This window comes from Callithrix jacchus, chromosome 7 (genome assembly GCF_049354715.1).
Source record: "Callithrix jacchus isolate 240 chromosome 7, calJac240_pri, whole genome shotgun sequence".
Classification (NCBI taxonomy): domain Eukaryota; kingdom Metazoa; phylum Chordata; class Mammalia; order Primates; family Cebidae; genus Callithrix; species Callithrix jacchus.
The window spans coordinates 65,550,194-65,562,959 of record NC_133508.1 but is presented as its reverse complement, the minus strand read 5'-3'; the positions used below and the strand labels follow the sequence as shown (position 1 = coordinate 65,562,959).

General features: G+C 52.5%; 1 protein-coding gene across 24 annotated transcripts in view; it reads right to left on the bottom strand.

Annotated features, from left to right (window-relative positions):
* EPB41 (erythrocyte membrane protein band 4.1) overlaps window positions 1-12,766 on the bottom strand; it is a 221,656-nt gene extending 208,890 nt beyond the window's left edge. For all 24 annotated transcript variants that reach the window (XM_078330953.1, XM_009000771.5, XM_035308420.3 and 21 more), the window contains exon 1: window positions 12,645-12,766. The gene's annotated coding sequence lies outside the window, so the exon portion shown is untranslated. The remainder of the gene's footprint in view (window positions 1-12,644) is intronic.

Below are 12,766 nucleotides of genomic sequence, written 5' to 3'. Positions count from 1 at the left end.
TTTTCCAGAGGGTCTAAGGGCATCATAGGAGGCTGCAGAAGGAAAATTGTCTTGGATGGGGCTAGAGTGCCCCAGGAAAGGGGGAAGAGGGGAAGGAACTGTAACAGATGCTGAGCCTCCTGCTTTAAAACTGGTTTAGCAGGTGTCATTTGTTCAATGGAAACCATAGCAGATACTCCAAGTCCCTAGATCAGGAAGGGGTAGGGCAGAAGAAGTGTTTAAGAGGCAGCAGCTATAACAGTAGCTTCCTGCCATCGAGGACTCACTAGGTGCTTTCTGTACATTAGGAAAGTCTTTTCAGCCAGAGACTTCCTGTTGCCCACTGCTCCCATCCCATGCCGATCCTCATGGTAAAACAATGCCCCTCTACAGTGGAGGAAACTGAGGCTCAGAGAGGTAAAGTGACAGCCAAAGCCACTGTACCACATGCATCTATGGGACAGTGCACAGAGGGTCTGGAGACCTGGGTTTCTACTGTGTCACATTGCACCAACAGCTACTTGCTCTGATCTGAGGTACCTGTGTCTATTCCAGAAGGGACTTGGTGGCTAACGTATGTTACATGATCCAGAAGGCTGAGGGATCCAGCTCTGCCTTGACCACTGGGCTTCCAGACAGACTGCACATCACACTTGTCTCGCAAGCATCAGAAAAAAAAGGGCCTGCTTATCCACTCCGAGGAAAAACAATAAAGCTATTTTCTAAATATGCGTCCCTATTTCAGGGCTGCTGCTGGCTTTGGCCTCCAGCCAGGGCAGGGCCTCTAAGTACAGCGGGTGGGAGGGTGCCCAGGCCTCAGGACTGAGAATCCTGGGGCCCAAGGCCAAGGTGGGCAAGGGGCAGGAGAGGAGCCAGCTTGGCAGTGGGCCAGGACCCCCCCCCCCCCCCCCCCCGAGACTTGGTCTTGTTTCTTAATCTTTTCCTTCCTTTCTTGGCCAGAACAGGCAGCCAGGAGAGGCAAGGGAAGCAGTGGGTGGGGCCAAGGAGATTGAGGATTCTAAATAATGATGGTTTAATTAGCTCCTGTTTATGGGTGCACAATACATGTAGACACTGGGCTGGGCCATTTATGGGGATTACCTCAGTGAAGCCTCCGCCCTTCCCTGGGAGGAAGGCCTGCTGTTCCCACTTTACTGAGGTGGAAACTGAGGGGTAGACAAAGGAAGTGAGTGACTGGGGGCCACATGGCTTTTCAGTGGCAGGGCTGCCAGTGCTCCCAGGTTACTGACTCTTGAGAGAGGCAGCCACTTGATCTGGCCGGGGTGGTGGAGAGGAGGGGAGAAGCTGGGGACTCCCCAAAGCCCTGCCTGACTTGGGCCCTGCTTCCCTGATCAGCCTCATCCCTTGTCACTGCCTGCCTCTCCCTTTGTGATCCAGCCCTACCAAGGACAGTGCTCATCTATCCTGAGCACAGTATGCAGGCTCGAACCTTGACACATCCTGTTCCCTGTACCTACAAAGTTGTTCCCGCCATTGCCTGCCTAGAGAGCTCTTACTCATCCTTCAAAGCCCAGCCTAGCTCTTTTCCCCTATTCCCTGAAAGAGTTAACCACCTGCTCCCCTGGGCTCATTCTGCAAATGGCGATTCGTCCTTAAGGAGCAGGAACCCTGTGTGAGTCACCTTTGTGTCCCCAGAACATAGCATGTCAGTTCTCAATAAATGTTTACTAACTCCAGCTGTATTTTATCATTGAATCTTTGAGGCAAGCAAAACAGGTTTTCTTATTCTCACTCTCAAGGCAAGGAAAAGGAGGGTAAGAGAGAGGGAGTGATGGGAGTTCTTTCTTTCTTTTCTTTTCCTTCCCTTCCTTTCCTCCCTTCCCTTCCCTTCCTTCTTTCCTTCCTACATGGGTCTCGCTTTGTCACCCAGGTTGGAGTATAATGGTGCAGTCACAGCTCACTGCAGCCTCATCCTCGTGGGCTCAGGGATCCTCCCACCTCAGCCTCCCAAGTAGCTGGAACATCAGGCACACGCACAATGCCCAGCTGATTTTTGTATTTTTGTAGACATGGGGTTGCTCCATGTTGCCGAGGCTTGTCTTGAACTCTTGAGCACAAGTGATCCTCCTGCCTCAGCCTCCCAAAGTGTTGGGATTACAGGTGTGAGCCACCATGCCTGGCGATTCCTGAGGTCCCACAGACATTCAGTAACACTGGTAGGTCTAGAATCCAGGGCTTTTTTGCACCACACGGCCTCACGCCAAAGAGGTCTCATCCCTACCAGACCTACTAGGGTCACCACAAGGGGTCCCCGAGATAGGAGTGGGAGCCCTGGGCCCTGGTGGCCACAGGCTTTGCCCCAGTGTCCAGCTTAGACATAACTGCTGCCTGGGAACCTGAGGGGAAAGGTATTGAGAGCAGGTGAATGGCTTTTACCCTCAACCCAGCTCTGCCTCCTCCTCCCAGATCTGTCCCTCAGCCAGAGACCCCAGTGGGCCCATTGGACCCAGGCCCCAAGATCTCTCTGGCCCTCTCCTCTCCTCCCTGGACACTGTAGTTCATTATCACACACTGCTGGCTCTGCCTCCTGAACAGACTTCCTGTTGCCCACTGCTCCCATCCCATGGCACAGTCCCCAGCCCAAGAGCTCAGCATCTCTCGCCTGGACAGTTCCTCCTGCCCCGTCCCTGCCCCTCCCTGCTTAATATCCAGTAGCTCCCCATTGCTATGGGTCAAGTCCTCTTCACTGGGTCTTGAGCCTGTCGCTTCAGCTGCATTTCCCCAAGTGCAGGTAATGTGTACCTTGGCACATGCAGTTCCTTCCACTAGAATGTCCTTTCCTTCCTTCTGCCTAAGAACACCTTAGGAGTTGGTAGTTTCTGGCTCCTTGTTCCCAACTAGACTCTGAGCTCCTCGTGGAGAAGGTGGGGAAGGACCACACAGATTCATCTCTGGACCCCATGCCCAGCACAGGGCCTGACACAGAGGAAAAGCAGATGACTAGGAAAGGGAGGTACGTTCTTACTTCCATGAGGCCACCTCCCTCCCTTCACATGGCTTAGGAGCCTGTCAGACTAGGCTGCTATTCATCCATCCCCAGCAGTTATCTCACAGACCTGGTCTCTCCTATCCCAAGAGGAACATCTTAATAATGTTCATAATTATAATAATAACAACAACCACTATTACTATTTGTTGAATGCTCACATAGGCCTTTTATTTAATACTCACAAGAAGTCTAAGAGGTAGGTAGGTTCTTTTATTATCTCCATTTTACAGGTAAGGAAGCCAAGGCTCCAAGAGGTTAGATATCTTGCCTAAGGTCACACAACTGGTAAACAATAGGTACAAGATTCAAAGCCAGGCCTGGCTGACCTTCAAGCACCAGTCTGTCCAGCCTTCTCCTGTTTTCTATTATCTTTTCTCTTTAAACTCTTACAGTAGCAGGCCTGGGTGGGGGTGCAGCTTGTGTGCATGAATTTATTCATCTGACAAACACGCCAGAAGCTCCCACCAGCCCTGTACTGGTCACTGGAGATGGACAAAGAGAATTTAGATGTGGATTCTGCCTCCCTGGGGGAGATAAGAGAGTTTTACACTAAGAATTTGGGCCTTGGGGCCAGGTCCAGTGACTCACACCTGTAATCCCAGCACTCTGGGAGGCTGAGGTGGCCAGATCACCTGAGGTCAGGAGTTTGAGAGCAGCCTGACAAATATGGCAAAACCCCAACTCTACTAAAACTATAAAAATTAGCTGGGCGTCGTGGCACATGTCTGTAGTCCTGGTTACTCAGGAAGCTGAGACAGGAGAATCATTTGAACCCAGGAGGCAGAGGTTGCAGTCAGCCAAGAACACACCTCTGCTGCCTAGCCTGGGCAACAGAGGAAGACTCCATCAAAAAAATAAATAAATAAATAGAATTTGGGCCTTGGAGTGAGCTTGCATCTGAGCCCCAGCTGCAACCCTAAAGAACTGTGGAATTCTGAGTGACTCACTTGGCTTACCTAGTGCCATGAAGCAGGGATGATAATGCCTGCTTGAGAGGGTCTCCCAGGTCGCTAGGAGAAGTGCATGAGATAATGTGTCTGAAATACACATAACCTGCCCAGCCCCTAAGAAGCAGCCAATAAATGGCAATAATATACATGATGGCTACAGAGTCCCGGGCTCCCTGGGCTACGGTGGGATGTATTTCTCCAGGGCCCTCCCTAGAGCCACCTCAGCCAGAGCCAAATAACAAAATAATGCCCAATCTGCCTGTTTTCTAATTAAACAGTTCTTCAAGGGAGATGTCTTTTAATAACCCTACTTTACAGGTAAGGCAACCGAGGCAGGGAAGGGGTTACGGAACTAAGTCACACAGCAAGAGTGGTTGAGCTGGAACCTCCACTCAGCTCCTCCCACACCAGGCAGAGCCCAACCCTAGTCCCAGGGTCCTGGTCAGCCTGCTGGGAAGTTCAGGGGCTCCTGGGATTCCAGTCCCAGCCAGGTGAGAAGTTAAAAGTAGGCTTGTAATCCTAGCCCTTTAGGAGGCCAAGGCGGGTAGATCACAAGGTCAGAAGTTCAAGACCAGCCTGGTCAACACAGTGAAACCCTGTCTCTACTAAAAAATATAAAAATTAGTTGGGCATGGTGGTGGGCACCTGTAATCCCAGCTACTTGGGAGGCTGAGGCAGGAGAATTGCTTGAACCTGGTGGAGGTTGCAGTGAGCCGAGATCATGCCACTGCACTCTAGCCTGGGCGATAGAACTAGAGTCTGCCTCAAAAAAAAAAAATGGAAAAAAGTAGGAGAAAGGAGCCAGAAAGAGGAACACTTAGTCCTCTCCCAGAATTATAGAATGAGCCCAGAGCTGGGAAGAAACAATTACCAAATGGGGCCCTGTGCTGGGTTCTTCTCATCGACTCCTTCCCACACCTATGCGGGGAAAGCGTTGAGATATATCAACACAGATGAGGTCTCCAAGACTCAGAGAAGAGCATGCCTTGTCCAGGGTCACACAGCTAGGAAAGTGGCAGTACTAGAAGTGCAGAGTCCCTCCCCATCTCTCCCATTCTGCCCCAGATCTTCCCAGCTGCCTCTCTCTTCTGATGAAAACTAGAGGCTCACTGGGCATGGTAGTTCATGCCTATAATCCTAGCACTTTGGGAGGCCGAGGTGGGTGGATCACCTGAGTTCAGGAGTTCAAAACCAGCCTGGCCATCATGGTGAAACCCCATCTTTAAAAAAACAAAAAAACAAAAAAAAAACTAGAGGCTCTGTCACTCCCTTCCAGGAAGTCCAGTTGCCCAGGCCCCTCTCCGTGCTGATTGATACATGCTGGGTTCTCGGCCCCTTCCTAAGTGCAGAAGACCCAGAGCTCACTTTACCAGAGCTCTGGTCCCCAAGAAAGTTACAGTCTATTGAGCAAATAGGGGATTCACATTCACTGAGCCCCTATCATGCTGGGCCCTTTATATCCTTAGCCATTTAATCCAAAACCAAGCGCATTGATAGGTGTACCGTAAACAGTTGATAAATATCTTCATTCATTTGGAAACATTCATTGAACACCTACCATGTGCTACTACACCCTAGGTGCTGGAGATACAGCATTGAATAGATGAACAAAAATCCCTACCCTTGTGGGGCTTACATGAATAAAAGAACAAACATACTTGTGTCCCATTAAGTATTCATTTTCTTATTTTGCAGACATGAAATTGAGATGCAAAGAATCACCCAGGTGTAAGTGACAGAAAAGGATTCTATTCCAAGCCAGTCTGCCCCAAAGGCCTTTGCATTGTACTATGTGACCAAAAAATCAGCACCCAGTGTGTTTAATTGGTAGGCCCTGCTTGTGGTAGGACCCTAACTTCACAGACAGCCCCTTGCCAGGGTTTCTGCCCCTACCCCCGGGCATCTCTTTACACTTCCCAGTGGCCTCAGAGCCACAGGACGCACGTTAAAATCAGCTCACATGGCAGTTGTTAAGTCAAACCATTACTCACCCAGAAGCAGCCGTTGGGGGTCACGCAGCCAGTCCAGGAGAGGCCGTGGAGCCATCACCGCAGTGGCACATGGAAGCAAAGAACAGCAGTGAGACACACAACACAGCCAAGAACAAGCCCTTGGGGCCCCTTCTTCAGTCAGGGCCTGCGCCAGGAGGGAACCCTGCCCTCCCTCTGCCTATGAGGTCTTGCTGGGGCAGACACCCTAGTCAGCAATAATCTGATAATCCACCCTCAGCTCATCAGGCCTCCAGGGCCCAGCCCACTAGAGGCAACAGAATCCCTGTGAACAAACATTAACTGAGCACCTGCTGTGTGCCAGGAGTTGAGGATACAGTCTGAAGAAGACAGACATGCTCCCTCCCCTTATGGAGCCTACAATGCAGTGGGGAGACAATTATGTAAATAACTACTGAATTACAACTGTGATGAGTGCGTCAAGGAGGAGACTTTAAGAACCTGGGCCAGCCGGGCGCAGTACCTCACACCTATAATCCCAGCACTTTGGGAGGCTGAGGTGGGAGGATTGTTTGAGCTCAGGAGTTCAAGACCAACCTGGGCAACATGGCGAAACCCTATTTCTACAAAAATTAGCTGGGTGTGGTGGCATGCTGCTATAGTCCTAGCTACTTGGGAGGCCGAGGTAGGAGGCTCCCTTGAGCTCAGGAGGTTGAGGCTTCAGTGAACTGTGATCACCGCATTATACTCTAGCCTGGGCGACAGAGTGACACCCTGTCTCAAAATAAGAGAACCTGACACCTGTAATCCCAGCACTTTGGGAGGCTGAAGCAAGCAGAACAATTGAGTTCAGGAGTTTTGAGACTAGTCTGGCCAACATTGTGAAACCTCATCTCTACTAAAAATACAAAATTAGCCAGGCATGGTGGCAGGCACCTGTAATCCCAGGTACTCAGGAGGCTAAGGCACAATAATTGCTTGAACCTGGAAGGCAGAGGTTGCAGTGAGCCAAGATCGCACCACTGCACTCCAGCCTTGACAACCGAGTAAGACTCTACCTCAAAAAAGAAAAAAAAAGAACATGAGCAAATCCTGACTTGACTATTTATGGCTCTACCTTTTGTGACATTGGGACCATTTTTTAAATTTCTCTATGCCTCATTTATTCATCTGCAAACTGGAGATGGTATTAATATCCACCTTGCAGGGTTGATGTGAGGATTACATGAGTTAATACATGTAAAACATCTGGAACGATGCTTTTTTTAGCGGGGGGGTGAGGGACGGAGGACGGAGTCTCGTTCCTGTTGCCCAGGCTGGAGTGCAGTGGTGCTATCTTGGCTCACTGCAACCTCTGCCTCCTGGGTTCAAACGATTCTCCTGCCTCAACCTCGCAAGTAGCTGGGATTATAGGCGGCCACCACCATGCCCAGCTAATTTTGTATATTTTTAGTAGAGACAGGGTTTCACCATGTGGCCAGTCTGGTCTTGAACTCCCGACCTCAGGTGATCCACCTGCATTGGCCTCCCAAAATGATGGGATTACAGGTATGAGCCACCACTTGCCCAGCCAGTGGTGTTATTCTTAGGTCTTCTCTCCAGCACAACCCCAGGATAAAGAGGAGCTGTCAGAAATGCTCTCCACCATCACAAACACACACACAGAACTGTAGCTTTGGACTGAAAAATAACCAGCAACCACATTCTCACCTGATTCTACAAATGCCTCATCTCCTTTAACCTTCACTAAAACCCAGGAAGTGGCCAAAGGAGAAATTATTGCTATTTCCACTTTAAAGACGAGGATGGTGAGGTGAAAGGACTCTTTCTTGTGTCTTCAGGGGTGCCACTTCACACCTCAAGCTTAGTTAAGCGGCCAACCCAGGATTCTAGCTCACATCTGCCTGGATTTTTGTTCTCCGAGTTTTCTCTTGATTTGTTTCCTTTCAGTCTCTGGGTACTGGCTGCACAGACAAGCCTTTGAACCTCTCCAACCTCAGTCTCTTCACCTGAATGGCTGTCAAACAGCCCGCCGAGGATCCAAGCTGTTCCTGACCCAAACTCTTCCTTCACAGCCTCAGTCGCTGTCACTCCAAGCCCTCCTACTCTTTATCCTATTGCTGACCTCAGCCACTAACCCAGGGGTCAAGGAATGTCTACACTCATTTAAGTCTATGCTTTACAGATGGGGAAACTGAGGTCTAAAGTTGGCCACATACCCAAGGTTGCCTTTCAGTGCCCGGTTTTGCACCTGGGCAGTAGCTGGGTGTGGCTGCCCTCTGGGGAAACCCCTAGTGGGCCCTGCCTAACCTGCACAGTGCTCCCTCTGCCCCTTTCTCTTGACGCTGGGCCCAGGGGCCACCCAGCATAGGCAGCACAGCTTGTTTCCCAGCTCCCCAGCCTCAACATCCCGGAGCTCAGAGCTTACTCCAGCAGGGGTCAAACAGTTCCACAGGTAAGGGCTGAGCAATGTGGGCACCTCAGTACCTGTGGGGTGGAGGCTCCCACTCTTAGTTAAGTCTGGGCTTTGGAGTTGAACCTAAGTTCAATCCCAGCTCAGCCATTTCCCAGCTTTGTGACTTTGGTCAAGTCTGTTCAGCTCCCTAAACTCCTGCAAAACAGAAAGGATATTTCCCTCATGAGGTTGTAAGGATTGAGTGAGTTAATGTGGCATATTAAAGGCTTAGAACAGAATGCTGTGCATAGTAAGTGCTTAATAAATAGGCAGTGGCTGTAATTATGATTAGAGAACACCAGCCAAGAACAGGGCCTGTGGGCCCATCATACTCAGCCTTCACCTTGTTCCATCCTATCCCCTCATGTGGGGTGAGGGTAGGGGGTAGACTAAGTCTCAAACCAGGTCCTGAGGCTATAGTAACAGGTGCTGGAAGACCCATGGAGACTTTAGACTTATCTCCCCTACTTGTTTCAAGGAAAGGGAAACTGAAACCCAGAGAAAAAAGTGACTAGCCTGCAGACTATAAAGAAATGGAATCCTGTCCCCTTTAATAAATATCAGAATCAGCCGGGTGTGGTGGCTCATGCCTGTAATCCCAGCACTTTGGGAGGCCAAGGTGGGCGGATCACAAGGTCAGGAGATCGAGATCATCCTGGCTAACATGGTGAAACTCTGTCTCTACTAAAAATACAAAAAAAAATTAGCTGGGCATGGTAGCACTTGCCTGTAGTCCCAGCTACTTGGGAGGCTGAGGCAGGACAATCTCTTGAACCCAGGAGGTGGAGGTCGCAGTGAGCCAAGATCATGTCACTGCACTCCAGCCTGGGCAACAGAGCAAGACACCATCTCAAAAAATAAAAATAAAATAAATATCAGAGGCTGGGTGCAGTGGCTTGTGCCTGTAATACCAACACTTTGGGAGACCAAGGCAGGTGGATCACAAGGTCAGGAATTCAAGACCAGCCTAGTCAACATGGTGAAACCCCATCTCTACTAAAAATACACACACAAAAAAAAATTAGTGGCATATGCCTGTAATCCCAACTACTTGGGAGGCTGAGGCAGGAGAACGCTTGAACCCAGAAGGTGGAGGTTGCGGTGAGCAGAGATCGTGCCATTGCACTCCAGCCTGAGTGACAGAGCAAGACTCCATCTCAAAAAAATAAATTAAATAAAAATAAATAAATAAATATCAGAATCAGCTGGGTGTGGTGGCTCACGCCTGTAATCCCAGCACTTTGGGAGGCCAAGGCAGGCAGATCACCTGAGGTCAGGAGTTCGAGACCAGCCTGGCCAACATGGCAAAACCCTGTCTCTACTAAAAATACAAAAATTAGCCAGGTGTGGTGGCAGGTGCCTGTAATCCCAGCTACTTGGGAGGCTGAGGCAAGAGAATTGCTTGAACCTCAGAGGTGGAGGTTGCAGTGAGCCAAGATTGTGCCACTGCACTCCAGCCTGGGTGACAGAGTGAGACTCTCTGTCTCAAGAAAATTAAATTAAATTAAACTAATATCAGAATCTTAGACCCCAGGAAAATTCTGAACTCCCCTATCCCCAGGAACTGTTGTCCAGACTCATTCTGCAAATCCCAACAAATCTCAGGCCACCATAACTCTATGGTGAGTCCTCTGTGAGCATCCTGTTCAGCTCTGTGGCTGGCAGACCTGTATATGGTGCACAGCAGGTGCTCAAGAAAGGCTTAGAGAATAACCAAATGAAGTTCGGTTTGGTTCCACGCCTCTGCTTAGGACTCCTTTCCAGGAGTCTCTCCTTGCATCTCCCCTCCTCACTCCCACCCCAGCCTCGGTCTCACCCTGCAGCCTAGGTTCCATGAGCTGGGCCCAGCTCCAGCCAACAGAGGTCTGGGCCTCCACGGGGCCTGCACAGTGTCAGCAGCTTCCTAGCCAGACTGGGATGTTCCTGCCCAGCACAGCCAGCCAGGCTGCTGGCCATGGTCCATTCTGCAGAGAGGGTGCCGCCCCTGCCCTGCCAGAGCTCCACCCACACTAGTCTAGGGAGTAAGGTGGCCTGGGAGCTTCTGTTGGCACCTGGGGCCTAAAGGAGGGAGGCCAGCCCTGGTCTAGGAGGTGCAGGGATGGGCCAATCAGGAGACAGCTGGGTGTGGGGCCTCCTGGCCTCAGTGAGTGCCACCCACAAACCCAGGTACTCCACCCATGCCCCATGTTGCTGGGACCTGGCAGGTGGTGCCTGACTCTCCTGTACATACAGGGGAAACCTCAGGGCTTCCCCACTCCATTCCCTTCTTAAAACACACTACTGGCCCGATCTCAGACCAGGTACCATTCCGGTCTGCATACACATTGCCTTATTTGATGCTGCTTATGCCTGCAAGGTCCAGATTATTGACAAAGGACAGCCTGGAGCTCAGAGAGGTGAAATGACTCATGCAAAGTCACACAGCAGGAAAGTGGAAGGGTCGGGATTCAACCCAGTTCTGCTGAGTGCAGAGCCTACAGGGCACTGGGTGTCCCCTTCCCTCCCTCCCTCCCTCTCTGCTCCCTTCAGCTTCTGGCTCCCTTTCTTCTCAAACCTCCCACCTCCTTCTGCAAAGTTTCTCCCCGTTTAGAATTAATAATTCCCAGCTGGATGCGACGGCTCACGCCTGTAATCCCAGCACTTTAGGAGGCTGAGGCAGGCAAATCACGAGGTCCGGAGTTCCAGACCAGCTTGACCACGGTGGTAAAACACAGTCTCTACTAAAAATACAAAAATTAGCCAGGCATAGTGGAGGGCGCCTGTAAGTAATCCCAGCTACTCAGGAGGCTGAAGCAGGAGAATCACTTGAACCCAGAAGGCAGAGGTTGCAGTGAGCTGAGATCACACCACTGCACTCAGCCTAGGTGACAGAGCGGGACTCTGTCTCAAAATAATAATAATTCCCGCCTCACACCTGCTTTAACGTCTTATTTACAGTTATTTCTGAGGTGTCTGTCTGACACTCTTCCAGAGAACCTTAAAGGCAAGGAGTGACCCCAGGAGGTGCTCCTTAGACTTGCGGGTCTGTCATTCTATCCTGCCCTGCTCCCCAACATGCAGAAGTCCCTTGGGCCTCCTTCTGTTGATCCCCTCCCGGCCCCAGCCTCCTGCCAAGACCATCTTCCAGGCCTGGAACTGGATGGAGGTAGGGAGCTTGCTGAAGCTCGGGGCCAGGGCCAGTGCTCTTGCCCCTCCCCAACCCCTCCCGCTCCCCTCCAATAGCTGAGGACCTGACCCGGGCGAGACACTAGGCAGCTCTCACAGGGATTCCCAGCTGCCCTAAGCCCAGCCCCAGCCAGGGTCTCCCCAAGCCTCCTCCTTTTGGAGGAAAGGGCTTCAGAGGCGGAGAGGGGGCCGTCCGTTCCGGACCCAAGAGCTATGGGTCCTGGAATCACCTTCCCCAACCCTCCTCTCCCCTCCCCACTTCTGGATCTCGCTCGGACTCGGACTCCGGTAGGTCTGGACAGGTCCCTGCCTCCAACAAGCTGGAGGGGAAGGGTCCCGTCCCACCCCGAAGAGGTGGGGCCTGCCGGGAAGTGTAGGTGAGGGCCAGACAATTCGCGATGAAAGACAGAGGACACAGACAGGCAGAGACAGCCAAACAGAGACGAGAGATGAGACCCACAGGGAACCGCGGATGAGAGCGAGCCGGAGCCTGAACCGGACAGAGACCCGGGAGACCCAGACAGAGGGAAGTCCCCTAGACCAAGCCTGGCAGGGAGGGTGTGGGGCTGGCGCGGCGGCCGCCACCCTGGCGGGCAGAGCCCGCGCCCCAGCTCGCGGGTCCCTGGGTCCGGAAACTCAAAGTCAGTTACGTAAGGGCGGGAGCGGGGCGCGGGGCTCCAGGCCCGGTCGTCCCCTCCTGCTGCGCGCTGCCCGCCTGCTCCTGCGCCTCTGCGGGCCCGGCTGGAGCCTGCGGGGCTGGGCGAGGCGGGTCTAGGGGGCGGCCGGGGACTGCGCCGCCCTGGAGGGACCCGCGCGCGGGGACCGAATCCAGGACCCCCGCCCCAGACAGCCAGGACCGGCCGGACCCGGACGTGTCTAGCTCCGGATCCGAGCTCCCGGATCCCCTCTCCAGACTCCCGCGCCCCTCCCTGCACCCTGAACTTCAAGACGCCCGGACTCCTTTGGACCCCAAGTTCGGATTCTGAAATCCGGGACCCCTGGACCCTTCGGCCCCGGACCCTTCGACCCTGGTCGCCTCTCCCGGGACGGTCCGAGCCCTTAAGGGTGGGTTCTTCTGTCCCTCACCCTTTCCCTCCCGGAGACCGAGGGTCGCCCCCCAGGTGGTCCAGGCTCACCTGGGCTGGGTGCGGCGGCGACCGGGCCGGGTCGGGCCGGACCGCGTTCTGGCTCCGCGCCGCTCTCGCCCTTTAAGAGGTTCCGGCCACTTTGCCCCGCCGGGGCCTCCACCTGCACTGAC